The sequence below is a fragment of the Tachyglossus aculeatus genome, chromosome 17, assembly GCF_015852505.1.
Source record: "Tachyglossus aculeatus isolate mTacAcu1 chromosome 17, mTacAcu1.pri, whole genome shotgun sequence".
NCBI lineage: Eukaryota > Metazoa > Chordata > Mammalia > Monotremata > Tachyglossidae > Tachyglossus > Tachyglossus aculeatus.
This window is the reverse complement of record NC_052082.1, coordinates 38,738,772-38,757,362: the sequence shown is the minus strand read 5'-3', so window position 1 is coordinate 38,757,362 and position 18,591 is coordinate 38,738,772. Positions and strand designations below refer to the sequence as shown.

Here is an 18,591-nt window from a genome sequence, read left to right as displayed (position 1 = left end):
TCCCCCACAGGATGGCTTTGTGGCTTAGAAATAATGTGAAGTTTGCATTGCCCCCTCCATGTAGTTTCCATCAGATATATTCATTTCTATCTCACTAGCAGTTCATTTTCATGGATCCACTCAACTAGAGAAGGAGCAGAGAAAGTCAGAGTCACAAACATTGATCTGGCACAGGAAGGGTTAATCACAAGTCATTATGGGACCAAGTGCGACAGGATGGATGACCTATGCTTACTGGTAGAAGTTGCCTGTCTAGATAGGTCTTCTCCCCCACTTCAATCACTGAACTCAACCCCTCTTTCCTCTGCTATCTCAGTGTCCTTCCCTCTGGCCCCATCTTCTGTGGCTGTAGCTATAGAGAGCTATGTTGACCTGGACTAATTAGTCAATACTACTGAACAATTCACAGGAGAAGGAACCTAACATGGGAAGTGAACATGGGAAGTGCCATGTGGGCCGGCCCGAGGGCAGGTGGGGAGGGGAGGCTCAGCAGGTGGGCGGGCAGACCATGGGCTTCCCGGAGGCAGCAGATGAGCTGTCCGCAAACTTCACCTACAGGGCATGGGGCGCCGGCAACGGCTCCCTGTCTGCCTCCTGGTACGGCACCAACCGGATGAGGGGACTGGGGCACAGAGAAGATCATATGGCAGACAAATGGTGAACTGGGATTCGAACGCATCGCTCCTTCTGACTCCCAAGCCCAAGCTCTATTCACTAGACCATATTGCCTCTTGTTAGCGGGTCCTGAGAAGTTGATATCCTGGAGGACCGACTGCCCAGCTGATGGGGTTCTGTGCTTATATGCTTCTTCCAACTGGCTCCCTCTCACCTCAGTTTCCAACAGAGGCCTGAGGAGAGACCCATTCACCTTTGCTATTCTATTTATTTTATTTTGTTAATATGTTTTGTTTTGTTGTCTGTCTCCCCCTTCTAGACTGTGAGCCCACTGTTGGGTAGGGACAGTCTCTATATGTTGCCAACTTGTACTCCCCAAGCGCTTAGTACAGTGCTCTGCACACAGTAAGCTCTCAATAAGTACAGGTGAATGAATAAACACATTTCCAACTTCCCAACCTCGTGTTTGGGCTTCACACTGAGTGAGCAGCCATGTCCACCCTTCACCCACTGCCAAGGGCTAAGTGGGAGGTGTCTATACACCACCGGGCCAGGTGTTCTGTCCAGACACAGCTCTGGCTGCAAAGACCTATAGTCAGGGCTCCAGGGCCCATTGGTTCTTAGTTGTGGTCTGTGACTGTTGACAACTCTCTGCAGGTTGCTCTATGGCTTGGCCCTGCTCACCACAAGGCAGCTCTTGACACATGCCTCCCATGCTGTCTGATGCAGAACCACCTATTCTGCCTGATGGAATCCTTCCCTGATTCCCACAGAAGTAATAATAACAATAATGATAATAATAATAATGGCATTTGTTAAGCACTTACTATGTGCCAGACACTGTACTAAGCAGTGAGGTGGATACAAGCAAATTGGGTTGGATGCAGACCCTATGCCATGTGGGGCTCACAGTCTCACAGTCTCAATCCCAGAGAAGTGAAGTGATTTGCCCAAGGTCACAAAGCAGACAAGTGGCAGAGTCGGGATTAGAATTTGGGATTATTCATTTATTCATTCAATCGTATTTATTGAGCACTTACTGTGTGCACAGCACTGTACTAAGCGCTTGGGAAGTACAAGTTGACAACATTAGTACTCATGACCCTCTGACTCCTAGGCCCGTGCTTTAACCACTATGCCATGCTGCTTTTCTAGTACTAGCAGTAGTAATAGCAGTAGAGGCAGTAGTAGTAGTAATAGTAGTAGTAGTAGTAGTAATTGTAGCAGTAGTAGTAGTTTCAGGAGTAGTAGTACCATTAGTTCCCCTCTCAGGGTTGCATCTGGAGAGTTTCCAGTACTCTACAAGTCTTGACTGTGGGAGGGAGAGTCAAGCAGAGGCATATCCATTCCATTCCTAGCTCTGGCAGTGGTTAGGGAGTGGAATGCAATCTGCTACAAGTCAAAATTCACCTGTACTGGGCAGGAGCAGCATGGGAGAGAGTTGAGGGCAGAGACTCAAGTTTACTATGTAGAAGGAGGCAATGGAAAATGACTTCCATATTTTTAGCAAGAAAACTCTATTGATACACTACCAAAACAATTGCAGATGGAGGTGGGGCATTTTGGGATAGATGTGACAATGGCATTTCCATGGATCAGAGATGCCTCGACAACATAAGACAAGTACCAATAGTAGTAGTAGTAGTAACAGTAGCAGCAGCAATAGTATAGGTAGAAATCATAGTAGCTGAAGTAGCAGCAGCAGTAGTGGTAGTTGTACTACTAACAGTAGGTTACTACTATTAGGTTTCAACTCGAAGCAATGCGCTGAACTAAGTGCTTGGGAAAGTACATCTTGGAGGAGTGACACATTCTCTGTCCATAAAGAGTTTACATTTTAATAGGGCGAGACAGACCTAAACTGGAGTTTAACTAAACTCTTAACTAAACTAGCTTATAACTAGAGTTATCAAAATGAATAAGTGAAAGTGCAATCAATCAAGAAGCATCTCTACACAAACGGTAAAGATTGGCATGAATAAATACCAGTGCTGGGAATGGCTGATAGGTTTTTACAGTTTGGGGTGTTTGAGGTATCTGGGGAAGGCTTCTGCAGGGAGGTGTGATTCCCTATCAGACTTGGGAAGTTTCAGATTTCTTCTCACAACCAGCCAAGAAATGTTGCAGGAAGCAGAACATCTCATCTCTCATGCCAATCGCATATTAGGTACATTGTGGGCCATACTCTGCAAGACGTATGAGTGAACAGAAATGTTTTGCTGCATATGTAGCACAGAGTGAGCACCTATTAAAGACCATAATTATTCTTAAACATTCTTTCCACGTTCAAAGCTCTACTGAACGCAAAACACCTCCTGGAAGTCTTCCCTGACTAAACTCTCTTCTCCCCACCTCCTGCATCCCTCTTTTCTGCATCACCAATTCACTTGAGTCCGTACCCCCTAAGCACCTAGGCTCTCACCCCACCCTCATCCCCACAGAACTTTTGTACATAACCTTATTCTCTGTTGCTTCCTCTACCTTTGATATATTATAATGCTCATAATAACGCCATTAAATTATAAACTTCTTGAAGATAGGCCTCATGTCTACCAACTCTATTATATTGTGTTCTTCCAAAAGCTTGGTACAGTGCTCTGCACTCTGTAAAGCCTCAATAAATGCCATCGATTGAATTATTACACCAAGTATGAGTGGGAGGAAGGGGAGCGGTGGAGGTTTGGTGACAGCTGGTGCACAGTCTGAGATGGCTGGATAAGATTGTGTGGGAGGGAGTGACAATTTCAGTGGGTGATAGAAGGGGTGGGGGTAGGGAGGGAAACATGCCAGCTAGTGTCCCAGGGCTTTACATGTGGATCCAGATTATTTCTCTATCACTTCTGCTAGACGTTGTTATCACCTGACAATTGGCCCTGCTCCATTTTTTCTGATCCAGATGTTACTTTTGGTTTTTCACATACTTAGATCAGCTCCAAGCTCTTATGTATTCACACCCACACCATAGCACTTTTGTACATAGTTTTGCACTCTTCTTTTTCCCCCCACTATAATTTATTTTAGTGCTTGTCTCCCCTACTAGATTATAAGATTCTTAAGGGAAGAGCTTGTGTGCTAATTCTATTGTATTCTTCCAAGTGCTCAGTACAGTACTCTGTACCCAGTGATTACTTAATCTATGGATTGATCATTTTATCAGGTATGAATTATGACATTATCTTGCTCTGCATCAAACAAAAACTCCTTATTTTGGGCTTTAAGGCAACCAGCTCTCTCACTTCTACCTTGCTTCACTGATCTCCTACTACAAGCCAACCTACACGCTCGGCTCCTCTAACACCAGCTTTCTCACTGTAGCATTTTTATGATGCCGAACGCTTGACCACATCCTCCCTCTGGCTTGGAAGTACCTCCCCCTTTATATCTGACAGACCACCAGTCTCCCCATCTTCAATAATTGTGGTATTTGTTAAGTGCTTACTCTGTTCCGGGACTATATTGAGTCCTGGGGTGGTTACAAGAAAAGCCCCTGTCCCACATGGTGCTCACAGTCTTAATCTCCATTTTACAGATGAGGTAACTGAGTCACAGAGAAGATAAGTGACTTACCCAAGGTAAGCAGGCAAGTGACAGAGCAGGGATTATAACTCAAGTCCTTCTGACGCTTAGGCCCGGACTCTACTCACTAAGCCACACTGCTACTAGCATTACTTCTCCTCCAAGAAGCCTTTCTTGACGAAGCCTGTCCACTTCCCTGTCTACTGTGCACATGGGTCTGTTGTCCTTAAGCACTTTGCTATTCACCCCACCCTCATCACCACAGCACATATGCTTATACTCTGTTGCTTCCCTTGAGTGAAATTTATTTTAATGTCAGCCTCCTCTTCTAGTATGTAAGTTGTGTATTGTACTTTCTGAAGTGCACAGTACAGTGCTTTACTGTCTAATTTTTGACTGATTAATTGATTCACACTGGGCTCAGAAGGACTAGTGGGCATTGGTGGGGGAAGGCAAGAGTGGTGAGAGAGAGGAGACCCTGCTCAGTGCTGGTAAGGTGACCATTTGGGGCCTATTCCTATGTGGAAGCAGCCCCAACCCCCACCAACCCCATCCCTACTTTCCTCTCCACAAGATCCAGACCTCGTTAGCCCATCTCCAGCCCAAGGGAGCAATGTCTGACTAGCACGGCCCAGGACTCACAGCATCAAGTGTCTCTGCTTTTTCCACAGAGCCTGCCCAGAGACATTTGACCCACCTGGCTCCTGAGACTCGAATACAGCAAGGGCAACAAAGTTCCCTTTACCACCTCCTTCTCTTCCTCCCTGTGTCCCTGCTTTAGCCCTCTGCCATTCCCTGCTCTCCCACCCCGACTCTCCTCTGAAACCAAAATTGAAACCAGCAGGCATGATCTCCCTAAAATCTCCCCTGCTGCTCTCCAGTCTCTCCCTCCTCCTGCCCCTTCTTCAACACTCCCATGTTTCCCAGCAGTGCCTCAAGAGGAGATCAACTCTCTTCTCTCAAAATCCAACCTCTTCACCTGCACCTTCTACCCCACCCCTTCGTACCTTATCAAAGCACTTGCCCTTTCCCCCCTTCCCTCCCTGACTGCCATCTTCAGTTATTCACTCTTTAATGGCTTTTTTCCCACTGCAGATGAGGTAACTGAGGCTCAGAGAAGTGAAGTGACTTGCCCAAGGTCACACAGCAGACATGTGGCGGAGCCGGGATTAGAACCCATGACCTTTGACTCCCAAGCCCGTGCTCTTTCCACTGAGCCACGCTGCTTCTTGTCTCCCCTATCTTAAAAAAGAAATCTCCCTTGACCATATCGCTTCCTCTGGTTATCATCCCGTCTCCCTCCAACCATTCGTCTCCAAACTCCTTGAGCAAATTGTCTACACTCACTGTCTTCAGTTCCTCTCTTACAATTCTCCCCTTGATCCCCTCAAATCTGGCTTCCACCACCTCCAATCTGGCTTCTGCCCCCTCCACTCAACAGAACTGCCTTCTCAAAGATCACCAATGATCTCCTTCTTGTGAAATCCAAAGCCCTCTACTCCATCCTAATCCTCCTTGACCCCTCAGCTGCCATAGACATTGTCTGCTGCCCCTTCTCCTGGAAACATTATCCAACCTTAGCTTCAGTAACACTGTCCTCTCCTGGTTCTCCTCCTGTCTGTTCATTCTCAGTCTCTTTCGTGGGCTCCTTCTCTGCCTCCCATCCCCTAACTGTGGAAGTCCCTCAGGCTCAGGTCAGGGTCCCCTTCTATTCTCCACCTACACCCACTCTCTTGGAGAACTCATTCATTCCTATGGCTCCTATGATTCCCAAATCTACATCTCTGGCCTTAACCTCTCTCCTTCTCTACATTTCCTCCAGCCCTCAGGACACCTCTACTTGGATGTCCTGCTGACACCTCAAACTTAGCAGGTTCAAAACATGCTAATTTCCCCATCCAAACCATGTCCTCCTGCTTACTTTCCTGTCACTGTAGACAGCACCACCCTCTTTCCTGTCTCACAATTCTGTAAACTTAGCATTATCCTTGACTCATCTCTCTCCTTCAACCATTGAATTCAATCTATTACCAAATCCTATTGGTTCAACCTTCAAAACATGGCAAATACCTGCCCTTGCCTCTCCATCCCAATGGCTACCACTTTAATCCAAGCACTTACTCTATCCTATCAGCTCCCTTGCTGACTCCCTAATTCCAGTCTCTCCCCACTCTGGTCCATACTTCATTCTGATTCCTGGATAATTTTTCTAAAAACTCATTCATTCCATGTTTCCCTACTCCTCAAGTGCCTCCAGTAGTTGCCCATCTTCCTCTGCATCAAACAGAAACTCTTTACCATTGACTTTAAAGTACTCAATCACCTTGCCCTCTCCTATCTTACCTCCCTGGTTTCTTACTACAACTCAGCCTGAACACTTCACTCCTTTAATGCAATGGGCTCACAGTACCTCGATGTCATCTATCTCAAAGCTGATGTCCTGTCTCTAGCCTGGAACGTTCTCCTTCTTCATATCTGGCAGGCAATCACTCTCCCCATCTTCAAAGCTTTATTAAAAGCACATGTTCTCTAAGCTCCCGTTATTCACTCCTCCCTCAGTCCCACAGCACTTCTGTACATATCAGTAATTTATTTATTCATATTAATATTTGCCTCCCTCCTAGACAGTAAGCTTATTGTGGGTCATCATCAATCGTATTTATTGAGCGCTTACTATGTGCAGAGCACTGTACTAAGCGCTTGGGAAGTACAAATTGGCAACATATAGAGACAGTCCCTACCCAACAGTGGGCTCACAGTCTAAAAGGGGGTCTTGTCTTGTGCTGTCGAGTCATTTCCAACCCATAGCGACACCATGGACACATATATCCCAGAATGCCCCTTTGTCTTGGCCAAAATATGGAAGTGGTTGACCATTGCCTCTTTCCTCACAGTCAACTGACATTCAGACCTGCCAACTACTCCAAGATAATGCTAATGCCGAGCTGATGCTGAACCTAATAATTAGGAGTCAGGTTCTGGGATTAAATCCTATTTGCTACTACCTAGCCTGGAAGCCACTTATGGGACAGGGATATCTTGTATCTATCTCAGTGCTTAGAGCAGTTCTTGGCACATAATAAGCACTTAACAAATGTCATAATTATTAATCATTATTATTAATCTAATAAGAATTCTTTTGGGTCTGATACTGTGCTTTCACTGGGCAACCTGACTTTGCTTCATAACTCCATGCACAAGTAATGGGACAGCCCACCTCCATCTGGCAGACCCACCCTGTACTGCTCCAAGTTAAGCCTTTTATGCTCAATTTCGTCTGACCTTGCTGTAATGTTTTTTCCTAATTTAGTTTTGGAGTGATTCCTCTTTTCAGTTTACCTTTTGACTTCTACCATTCATGATGGCTCAGTATATAGGTCACTTTTCATGTAAAGTTGGCTTCACTTGACTTCACTGACACTGTCCTCTCTTGAAGCACTTAGTACAGTGCTCTGCACACAGTAAGCACTCAATAAATACGATTGAATGAATTCTTCTCACCTCTCTGGCTGTTCATTCTCAGTCTCCTTCACTGGGTTCTCCTCTGTTTCTCAACCCCTAACTGTTGTGTCTCTTACTGTGGTACATTCTCCTCTCAGGTCCCACCTAGTGCACCTAGAAGTCCACTGGAGGCAATGGAGACAATGGAGTCTCCAGCATCACTGGCTGGGTCAGGTTGCCCAGCCCAGGGACCAACCCCATGGGCAAGGCATACACAGACCTATGGGCCGATGGAGGAAGCCACCTGATGTCTGCATCTGTGGGAGGGAGTTGGGATTTCCAGGTGATATTCTGTTTGTCACTGCATGGTCTTCCCACCAGGATGCAAGGGATTTTTAGAGCCACCATCTGACAGCTCTACTCCCTTACATTTTGGCTCTTCTCACCCACTACACTCTTTGCTTCTTCCAAGTCCTCCTCTAAACTGAACCTTACCCCTGTCTCACCAGCTTCCAACCCTTTCTCATTATCTCCCCCCCAGCCTGGAACTTCCTTCTCCAAACAAATCTGACAGATCTCAGCCCTCCCCACCTTCAAAGCCCCCCTAAATTCCCAGCTTTTCCAATAAGCCTTACTCATTAATCATTCATACCCTGAGTCATATCAATCCCAGCACACATCTCACATCTCACAAACATATATGCTGATATGTTTGAAAGTGGACAGGAAAGAGCCAGTGGAGAGTAAGCAGTTGAAGATGGTGGTCAGGGAGGGAAAAATGGAAGAAACAAGAATTTTAATAAGATGCAAAGGGTGGGGTCATAGGCATAGGAGGAGAGCAGTCAATTTCAGAAGGAGGAAGCTAGGGAGGATGAGAGAGTGGATGGGAGGTGGGAGGTAGGTGGAATGGGGGAGGTGAGAAGGATGTTTTAAGGAGATTGTGCCTGATAATTTAAATTTTATCAATGAAATACACTGAAAAGTTATCTGGGCATGAAATGGGGAGAAGTGGGAGGACAGAAAGTTTCAGGAGGGAATTAAAAGTCTGAAACAATTGACAGAGGCAATGGACATGGGAGTCAGCATTGTTGCTGAACAGGGAGGGGCAGGATTATAGCAGCTAAAGGTGAGTTTGGGATAGTCTTTATTTTAAAGTCTAGATTCCTAAAAGCGTGGTTCTATGGGAGAAACAGGACTGTCTTTCTTTAATAGAGGAAGGATTTTTGGGGGGTGGGGGGGGGTAATGCAACCTTGATTTTTCCTGAGCTCAAGGATTTTTCCATTGGTAATAAGAGCAGAATCTCTCCAAAAGCTTCGCTATATGCAAGGGATGGAACCCCACAGATTGCATCCAGCAGTGAGTTGACTGGCTGCCAAATTCCCAGGATTACCTACCATTAAAAGCAATAAATGGAATTTCTTTTTTTAATGGTGTTTGTTAAGCTCTTTCTGTGTGCCAGGCATGTTATAAGCACTGGGTAATCCCCATTTTACAGATGAGGTAACTGAGGCACAGATAAATTAAGTGTCTTGTCCAAGGTCACACAACAGAAAAGTGGTAGAGATGGGAAGGAGTCACAGAAGGAGTCACATCCTTCTGATGCCCAGGCCCCTGCTCTATCCACTAGACCATGCCACTTTTCAATTGTGAAGGAGAAGGAAGAATACTGAATGTGATAACACCTATTGTATTCGGCAATGAAGAGTGGAGGAAAAGAAAGAGAGGAAAGGGGAAAGAGACTTTTGAGAAGAAAAGAGGAGAACAAAGGACGAGAGAAGGAAAGATAATCAATCAATCAATCAATCAATCATATTTATTGAGCCCTTACTGTGTGCAGAGCACTGTACTAAGCACTTGGGAAGTACAAGTTGGTGACATATAGAGACAGTCCCTACCCAACAGTAGGCTCACAGTCTAGAATGGGCTCATAGTCTAGAACACAGTAAGCGCTCAATAAATATGATTGAATGAATAATCAGGTTGGATACAGTCTATGTCCCAAATGGGGCTCACAGTCTTAATCCCCATTTTACAGATGAGGTACTTGAGGCACAGAGAAATTAAGAGATTTACCCAAGATCTCACAGCAGAGTTGGGGAGCCCAGATTAGGAGGCAGGTCTTCTGACTCCCAGGCCCTTGCTCTTTCCACTAGGCCACATTGTTTCACTCCAGTGCTGATTAGGGCACCACAGTTTCCAGTGCACCCTTGGCACAGTGTATCTACTGCTCTCTTACCACCTGAAGGTTAGTGGGTTGGTGACCATGAGAAATTTTTACCCAATTTATTCCCTAGATGACCTTACTGAGGAAGCACTTACATTGATTTATATGAATTAGAAAAATAAAAGCTAAACTGAAACCCAGTATTTCCATTTTGGGGGTGGGGGCAGAATTAAATCTGATTTTGAGGGATTTTAAAAAAAATCCAGCCGATTATTATCCCCAAGTGTCACAAATGTCTGACCTGAAACCCAGTATTTAAGTTTTGATTCATTCATTCATTCAATCGTATTTATTGAGCACTTACTGTGTGCAGAGCACTGTACTAAGCGCTTGGGAAGTACAAGTTGGCAACATATTCATTCATTCATTTGATCGTATTTATTGAGCGCTTACTGTGTGCAGAGAACTGTACTAAGTTGGTAACATAGTCATTCATTCAATTGTATTTATTGAGCACTTACTGTGTGCAGAGCACTGTACTATGCGCTTGGGAATGCAAGCTGGCAACATATTCATTCATTCTTTCAGTTATATTTATTGAGCGCTTACTGTGTGCAGAGCACTGTACTAAGGTCTTGGGAAGTGCAAGTTGGCAACATATTCATTCATTCATTCAATTGTACTTATTGAGCACTTACTGTGTGCAGAGCACTGTACTAAGTGGTTGGGAAGTACAAGTTGGCAACATATTCATTCATTCATTCAATCGTATTTATTGAGCACTTACTGTGTGCAGAGCACTGTACTAACAAGTTGGTAACATATTCATTCATTCAATTGTATTAATTGAGTGCTTACTGTGTGCAGAGCACTGTACTAAGCGCTTGGGAAGTTCAAGTTGGCAACATATTCATTCATTCATTCAATCGTATATATTGAGTGCTTACTGTGTGCAGAGCACTGTACGAAGCACTTGGGAAGTTCAAGTTGGCAACATATTCATTCATTCATTAAATTGTATTGAGCGCTTACTGTGTGCAGAGCACTGTACTAAGCGCTTGGGAAGCGCAAGTTGGCAACATATTCATTCATTATTCAGTTGTATTTACTGAGCGCTTACTGTGTGCAGAGCACTGTACTAAGCGCTTGGGAAGTTCAAGCTCACAACGCATTCATTCATTCATTCAATTGTATTTATTGAGCACTTACTGTGTGCAGAGCACTGTACTAAGTGCTTGGGAAGTACAAGTTGGCAACATATTCATTCATTCAATTGTATTTACTGAGCGCTTACTGTGTGCAGAGCACTGTACTAAGCGCTTGGGAAGTCCAGGTTGGCAACATATAGAGATGGTCCCTACCCAACAGTGGGCTCACAGTCTAGAAGTTTTGGGGGTGGAGGTGGAATTAAACCTGATTTTGACTTTTTTAAAATAAAACAAGCTGATTATTGTCCCCAAGTGTCACAAATGTCTTGCCCCCTGCCCCCAGTTCTCCCCAAGCCTCAATCAATGCTGAATCTTAGCTGAAAACTGAGAGTCAGTTTCTGAGGAGAGACCTGAATGAAACACTGCCATCAATAAGGGAGTGGTTTAGGGTTTTTTGTTTGTTTTATAAAATTTGTTAATCATAATCACTTACTATATGTCAAGCACTGTTCTAAGTGCTGGGGTAGATACAAGTTTATCAGGTTGGACACAGTCCTTGTCCCACAGGGGACTCACAATCTAAATAGGAGGGAATAGGATTTAATCCCCATTTTACAGTTGAGGAAACTGAGGCACAGAGAAGTTAAGTGACTTGCCTAAGGTCACCCTGCAAGCAATTGGCAGAGTAATTCTCTAAGCAACAGCCTTGTGTGGGAAAGAAATTTGAGGAGGCAAGAGAAAAACAGTGCCAGGCTCTTCAAACACTAAGCATAACATCACAAGAAGGGGCAGCCTTTTTTTGTGTCTCACATTGCCTGGAATCTGGATCCTGCATTGGTCTTTTCAGTCACACTTACACTCATAGGTGAACTTCTTCAAATAAGAAGAACAACTATATGGATTGTAAGCTCTTTTCAGACAGGGATTGTATCTACTAACTATTGTACTCTTCCAAGTGTTTAGGACAGTATTCAGCAGAGAGTAAGAGTTCAGTAATTACCAATGGTGGATAGTGGTAGGGGTAGTTACATAAAATCATCCACTATTCTCTATCACTGATTTGACTCTTCTGTTGAGAGAGCCCTGAAGAGAGGCCAGGACCATCTGAGGAGGGAAAGCCAGCACTGACTGCACAGGGCTGGAAGACTAGTGCCAGTAACTGTAAGGAGAGAAAATGATGGTCGCTGGTCCTGGAGGAAGAGGCTGGAGCCATGAGAACGGAGGAGACTCAAGTTTCCACACTTTCACACAAACCCCTAATTCATTAATATCTGTTAGGCCAGAATTCCTGGTGCCTGTTGTAAGAACTAAATATTTAAACTTAGCCAAAGTTATTTGTAATTGTCTCTTTCTGAAACTGCAAGGCTTGGTAATTTACTCATTCATTCATATTTATTGAGTGCTTAATGTGTGCAAAGCACTGTACTAAGCACTAGGGAGAGCACAAAATAACAGTAAAACAGACCCATTCCCTGCCCACAACGAGCTCACAGCCTAGAGGTAAGAGATGGGCATAATGCCAAGGAAGGAGTGAACCATCTTCCCATTCAGATCTTTAAGTTAGGACATGAAAGTCATCAGCCTTGTGATTATGGGTGGGTGGTTAAGGCACATTTGACCATTAAGGTTCCATTCAGTCACTTGGATTCCATAGCCCAGCCATCACTGGCCTCCTCAGTTTTTAGCTCCGGGCCTGTAATTTTGGTTTCTGCAAAGAGAGTAGAATAATTTATACAAGCAAAGGGCTGGTATCTGGATACTAAATACAACCATTGTATGGTCCCAAATTCCTCAGAGATAAAGAGCTGAGATTTGAAAATGACAATGCCTTAGTGATTCTTACAAATTTTAACCATCCTGGCATGTATTTATGTATTTGGCAGATGGAAAGGCTGGCACTCGGTCAGGGTGATGTGGAAGTGACAGGAAGGTGAGGAGATGGAAAGCGGACAGATGAGGATGGTGGGAAGAGAAGGGGATGGTATCTTTGGGGAAGGAGAGGAAGGAGCACACAGGTCCCAGCCAAGGCTGTTCTGGTCCAACTCGAAAGACCGGGGCCTCAAGGGGGGCTGCCTGGGTCTTTGCCTTCTGGGTCCAGCAGGGCTCCGCTGTGAGACTCTCCCTGACAAGTAAAGCCCCTGCTTCTGTGCTTGCTCTCTCTCTCTCTCTTTCTCTCTCTCTGTCTCTCTCTATCTATCTCTATCTCCCCCTCTATCTCTACCTCTCTTTCTCACTGCCTCTGTTTGTCTCTGCACAGCCACTGCCCAAGGACATCACATACACTGTGATGTGATGATGTCATGTATCATGTGGGTTCTGCACAAAATGGATGAGCTTGGTTGCCTTCGCTGCATTGATTCTGGCCCAGGTGTTAGCTTGTAGTTCAACAATGTTGAAGGCTCAGTGGTTGCTGACAAGGGTTCTTGACTGCTGCAAGAATGAAGTCTGAGGGCTTTCCCAATGTTCACTGGTTGGAAATGAAAATTGGTTGATTTGATTAACTCAATGAATGCCCCTTAACGGGGCTATCAACTTTTCAGTACCTTTTAAGTACTTATCAACTTTTCAGTCTGAGTGAGGGGGCTAATCAGGGATGGAGCACCTAGAAGGACAGGACTTTGTGGAAAAACAGAGACATGGTGCCACTCCCCAGTGTCACAGAGGGACACACTCTAGACAGGGAATGAATGAAACAAGTGGCAATGGCATGAGCTCTCCACTACTCACCATTAACTAGACCTCCAGGGTCCATCATGAGGGGGGCCCAGCTTCCCCACCCCCATGCCAACAGAGCTCCCATTGGTCCTTGCTATGCCCAGAATGACTCAAATAGTATTAGTGTGAACCCTCCTCTGCTACCCTTATATCAGACCTCCGGAGTCCACCCCAGCTGTGTGTGAATAATATTCCTACGCCTGGCTACCCTTATTGCTCTTGGCCTCCCCTGTTCTTTCCATACCACTGGACTCCTATCAGTCCTTGCTCCAGTCTGAAAGACTTAAACAGCTGCTCTGTGAAACCTTCTCAACTTTTAGAGCACAGGCATGGTCACTGCTAACACTGTGGCTGTGACCTCTGTGACTGTTGGTCTGAGTCATGAGAACCCTGCTGTTCCTGTTGTATTTATTGTCATCCCTGTCATTTATGGTTTTTTTTTTCATTTTTCCTTAAGTGTCTGTTGTCAACAACCTGCTTCCCTTTATCCTTAGATTGTGAGTCTTATGAAGGCTTGGGTCTGTGCCCGTAACTCAGCTATGTACTTTCCCAATGCTCAACACAGTGCTTTGCTCATAGTAGATGTTAAATAAATACTATCACTATTACTACTAACAAGGATAATAATAATAATAATAGTGATGATGGCATTTGTTAAGCACTTACTATATGCAAAGCACTGTTCTAAGTGCTGGGATGATACAAGGTGATCAGGTTGTCCCACGTGAGGCTCACAGTCTTAATCCCCATTTTACAGTTGAGGTAACTGAGGCTCAGAGAAGTTAAGTGACTTGCCCAAGGTCACACAGCAGACATGTGGTGGAGCCAGGATTCGAACCTGTGACCTCTGACTCCAAAGCCCGTACTCTTTCCACTGAGCCACGCTGCTTCTCTAGTGCCAAGGATAGTGCCACGGTTGTGAGCTCTCCCCTTCTTCATCTAAACTTTAAGCTCATTATGGATGGTGAATGTGTCTGCCAATTCTGTTGTATTGTACTCTGCCAAGTGCTTAGTACAGTGTTCTGCACATAGTAAGCAGTCAATAAATACCATTGATTGATTGATTTTGGAACAGGAAAGTTGGCTGTGTTTGTGACTGAGATGGGAAAATTAGTTGGAGGAGTTGGGTAGAAGGTGAAGCATTCAGTTTGTGTTGTATTAAGCTTGAGATGCCATCAGGACGTCTATGTGACGATATCCAGGATGGAAGAGGAAATGTGAGATAGCGGAGGAGAGGAGAAGTTGAGCCTATTGAGATCGATTTGGAAATCTTCCACTTCTAAAGCCACGGAAGATTATGGTTTCCTGAGAAAGCATATGTAAAGTGAGAAAAAAAAGACACAAAACAGAACCACATGTAACAAATGAGTGGCCAAAGAGTCAATAAAGAGGGCTGAAAAGAAGCATCCACATAGACTGTAAGCTCATTATGGGCAGGGAATGTGACCAAGGGCTTAGTACAGTGCTCTGCACACAGTAATTGCTCAATAAATACGATTAAATGAATGAATGAGTAGGAAGAAAACTAGGAGAGAACCATGTCAGTTAAACAAAGGGCAGGAAGCATTTCTGGAGCAAAGGAGTAGTCAACAATGTTCAAGTTGTACCAAACTGCTGAGCTGCCTCAGTCAGCCCAAGACACTGATCATCACCTGGGCAAGAGAGCTGCTCAGGTCCTGAGCTCTTTCCCTGCCTAGCAGCTTCCGCCAGCCCAGGACATTGAACATCACCTGGGAACATCACCAGCTTCCTCTGTCCTAGAATGACCTCCCTTTATACCTGACAGACAATTACTCTCCCCATCTTCAGAAATGCTTTAAAAGCACATCTTGTCCAAGAGGCCTTCTGTGACAAAATCTGCATTTCCCCTTCTCACCTTTGCACTTGGATTTCATTCATTCATTCAATCGTATTTATTGAGTGTTTACTGTATGCAGAGCACTGTACTGTTCGGGAAGTATAAGTTGGCAACATATAGAGACGGTCCCTATAGAGACAGTCCCTATCCAACAATGGGCTCACAGTCTAGAAGGGGGATAGGAAGATTTGCACTCTACAGAAGCAGCGTGGTTTAGTGGAAAGAGCATGGGCTTGGGAGTCAAAGGTCATGGTTTCTAATCCTGCCTCCATCACTTGTCAGTTGCGTGACTTTGGGCAAATCACTTAACTTCTCTGTGCCTCAGTTACCTCACCTGTAAAATGGGAATTAAGATTATGAGCCCCACATGGGACAACCTGATTACTTTGTATCTACCCCAGTGCTTAGAACAGTGCTTGGCACATAGTAAGTGCTTAACAAATACTATTATTATTATTATCATTATTATTATTATTATCCCTCCCTCAATCCCAAAGCACTTATATGTATAACCATAATTTATTTATTTACAATAATGTCTGTCTCCTCCTCTAGATGTTAGCTCGTTGTGTGCAGGAAATGTGTCTATCAACTCTGTTGTACTTTTCCAAGAGCTCTGCACACAGTAAGCGATTAAGAAATACAATTGATTGATTGATCGATTAATTGTACTAGGATAGAGTAGAGCCCTTTAATCAGCCAAATAAAGATGTCTTGGAAGCAGGAGGAGATATTAAATTTAAATCAATTAATCAATGTCAAGTACTAAGTACTTGGGAAAGCACAGTACAGCAGAGTTGGTAGACATTTTCGCTGTCCAAAAGGCGTTTACAATCTAAAGGAGGAAAAAGACATTAAAATAAATTATGGATATGTATATTATTTCTGCAAAGCTGGGGGTGGAGTGAATATCAAGTGCTTTAGGGTAAAAATCCAAATTCATAGGTGACACATTGACAACATCGCCAAGATCCGCCCTTACCTCTCCATCCAAATCTGCTATGTTGCTCGTTCAATTACTCATCCTATCCCAACTGGATTACTGCATCAGCCTCTTCTCTGATCGCCCATCCTCTTGTCACTCCCTGCTTCAGTCTATACTTCACTCTGCTGCCCGGATTAAATTTGTACAGAAATTCTCTGAATAAGTCACTCCCCTCCTCAAAAATCTCCAGATTGCAGGAGATTGAGAGAGAGAGAGATACTAAATGGAAAGTGGAAGGGATGTATTCAATTAGCGGAGACTGCGGATTTGGGAACAGGGAAATCCATTAATGGCTGGAGGCTTTGGTGGATTTTTTTTGTTAAAGACTTACTATGTGTCAGGGACTGTATTAAGTTCTGGGGTCGATACAATGTAAGACCCAGTCCATGTCCCACATGGGGCTCACAGTCTTAATCCCCATTTTACAGATGAGGTAACAGGGACAAATGATAGCCTTTTCAGAAGGAGGGACCTGAGCTTGTTTGAAAAAAGAGAGAGGAAGATGGAATAGAGTGGTAAGAAAAAGAAGAAAGGTGGGAGAAAGCATTTTTAAAAGGTGTATGCTGTAGACACAGCTAGAAGGTTTAGGTTTTAAGAGCAGATGGGAGACTTTTTGGAGGGAGATAACTTGGGGGAAAATGAGGCTGTGGAGGCAGGAATATTTAAAGGAAGTGAATGAGCCTTTGGGAGGCAGTGTAGTCTAGATAGAGAGCAGGGATGGGAGTCAGGAAACCTAGATTCTAGTCTCAGCTCTGCCACTGGCCTTCTGTGTGACCTTGGGCAACTTGCTTATCTTCTCGGTGCCTCAGTTTCCCATTTGTAACATTAGGAGAAAATACCTGTTCTCCCTCTCACTCTGTGAACCCCATAGGTCCCTGTGTGAGATAGGAACTGTGTTTAGTCTGAATAACTTGTATCTGATTTTCTTGTTGTGAGGGCATGGGGCTCAGGAGGTCTGTGTGAGAGGATACAGGGGACTGTATGAGGGGCTCAGAGGGGCTGTATGTGAGGGCATAGGGGCCTGTCTGTGAGGGGCTCAGAGGGGCTGCATGTGAGGGGGTCAGAGGGACTGTGTGTGAGGGCATGGGGGGCTCAGGAGGTCTATGTGGGAGGGTGCTGATGAGGGCTGTGTCTGAGCGGCTCAGGAGAGCTATGTGTGAGTGGCTCAGAGGAGTTATGTGTGAGGGCATGGGGGCTATGTGATGGACTCAGAAGAACTGTTTTTCTATTGCAACCCAGCCCACACACTTTGCTCCTCTAATGCCAAACTACTCACTGCCTCACCCACAACTTGCCTCTGGTCTAGAATGTCCTCCTTTTTCATATCCTTTTCTCTTCTTCCACTGTCTTCTGCATCATCCTTGCACTTGGATTTACACCCTTTATTCACCCCTCCCTCAGTCCCATAGCACTTATATATGTATCTGTAACATATTTATATTAATGTCAGTCTCCCCCTCTAGACTGTAAGCTCTAAGCCCCTCTAAGCTCCTTGTGAGTAGGGACATGTCTCCCTAACTCTGTTGTATTGTGTTCCCTGTACACAGTAAGCACTTAATAAATATGATTGATTGATTGATGCTTAACATTACAGCAAGAAGCAGTATGGCACACAGGACTGGTTGAAGGAAGGAAATGGAGGAAAAAATGTGCAGAGAGTCTGTCCCTTCTCTCTTTCTACCCCCTGCAATCCCTCTGGACTGTAAACTCATCCTCTTGTCTGTAAGCTCGCTGTGGTCAAGGAATGTGTCTATTATTGTATTATACTCTCCCAAGAGCTTAGCACAGTGCTCTGCACACACTAAGTGCTCAATAAATAAGACAAGAAATTGAAATACACAGTGCTTGACACATCATCATTCACCAAGCACCTTTATTATAATTTGGAGACAATACCATAAACAGCCTTTGTCTCAACAATAAAAGAGTAAAGTGGGCTATCAAGCCTTAGAGTGGGAAGAAGTGGGGACACTGGAGGTTTTGGGAGGAGATCCAAGGTCAGGAATACTAAGTGGGGCCCTTGGAAAAGGAAGCCCAAGAGGGAGCAAGATGGTACTGGCTTTGCTAGGACAACTCAGAGACAAGGGGCAAGGCCAAGGCACTCCTAGAATGAGGAAGCTTCTCATCCTCAGGGCCCCTTCCAAAGGG

General features: G+C 44.7%; 1 non-coding gene across 1 annotated transcript; it reads left to right on the top strand.

The window, feature by feature from the left end:
* The first annotated feature begins 1,877 nt into the window (after positions 1-1,877).
* On the top strand, positions 1,878-2,015 carry LOC119939833. Its single transcript, XR_005454795.1, has one exon. It is a non-coding gene; the product is annotated as a small nucleolar RNA SNORA7 (small nucleolar RNA).
* Positions 2,016-18,591: the final 16,576 nt, after the last annotated feature.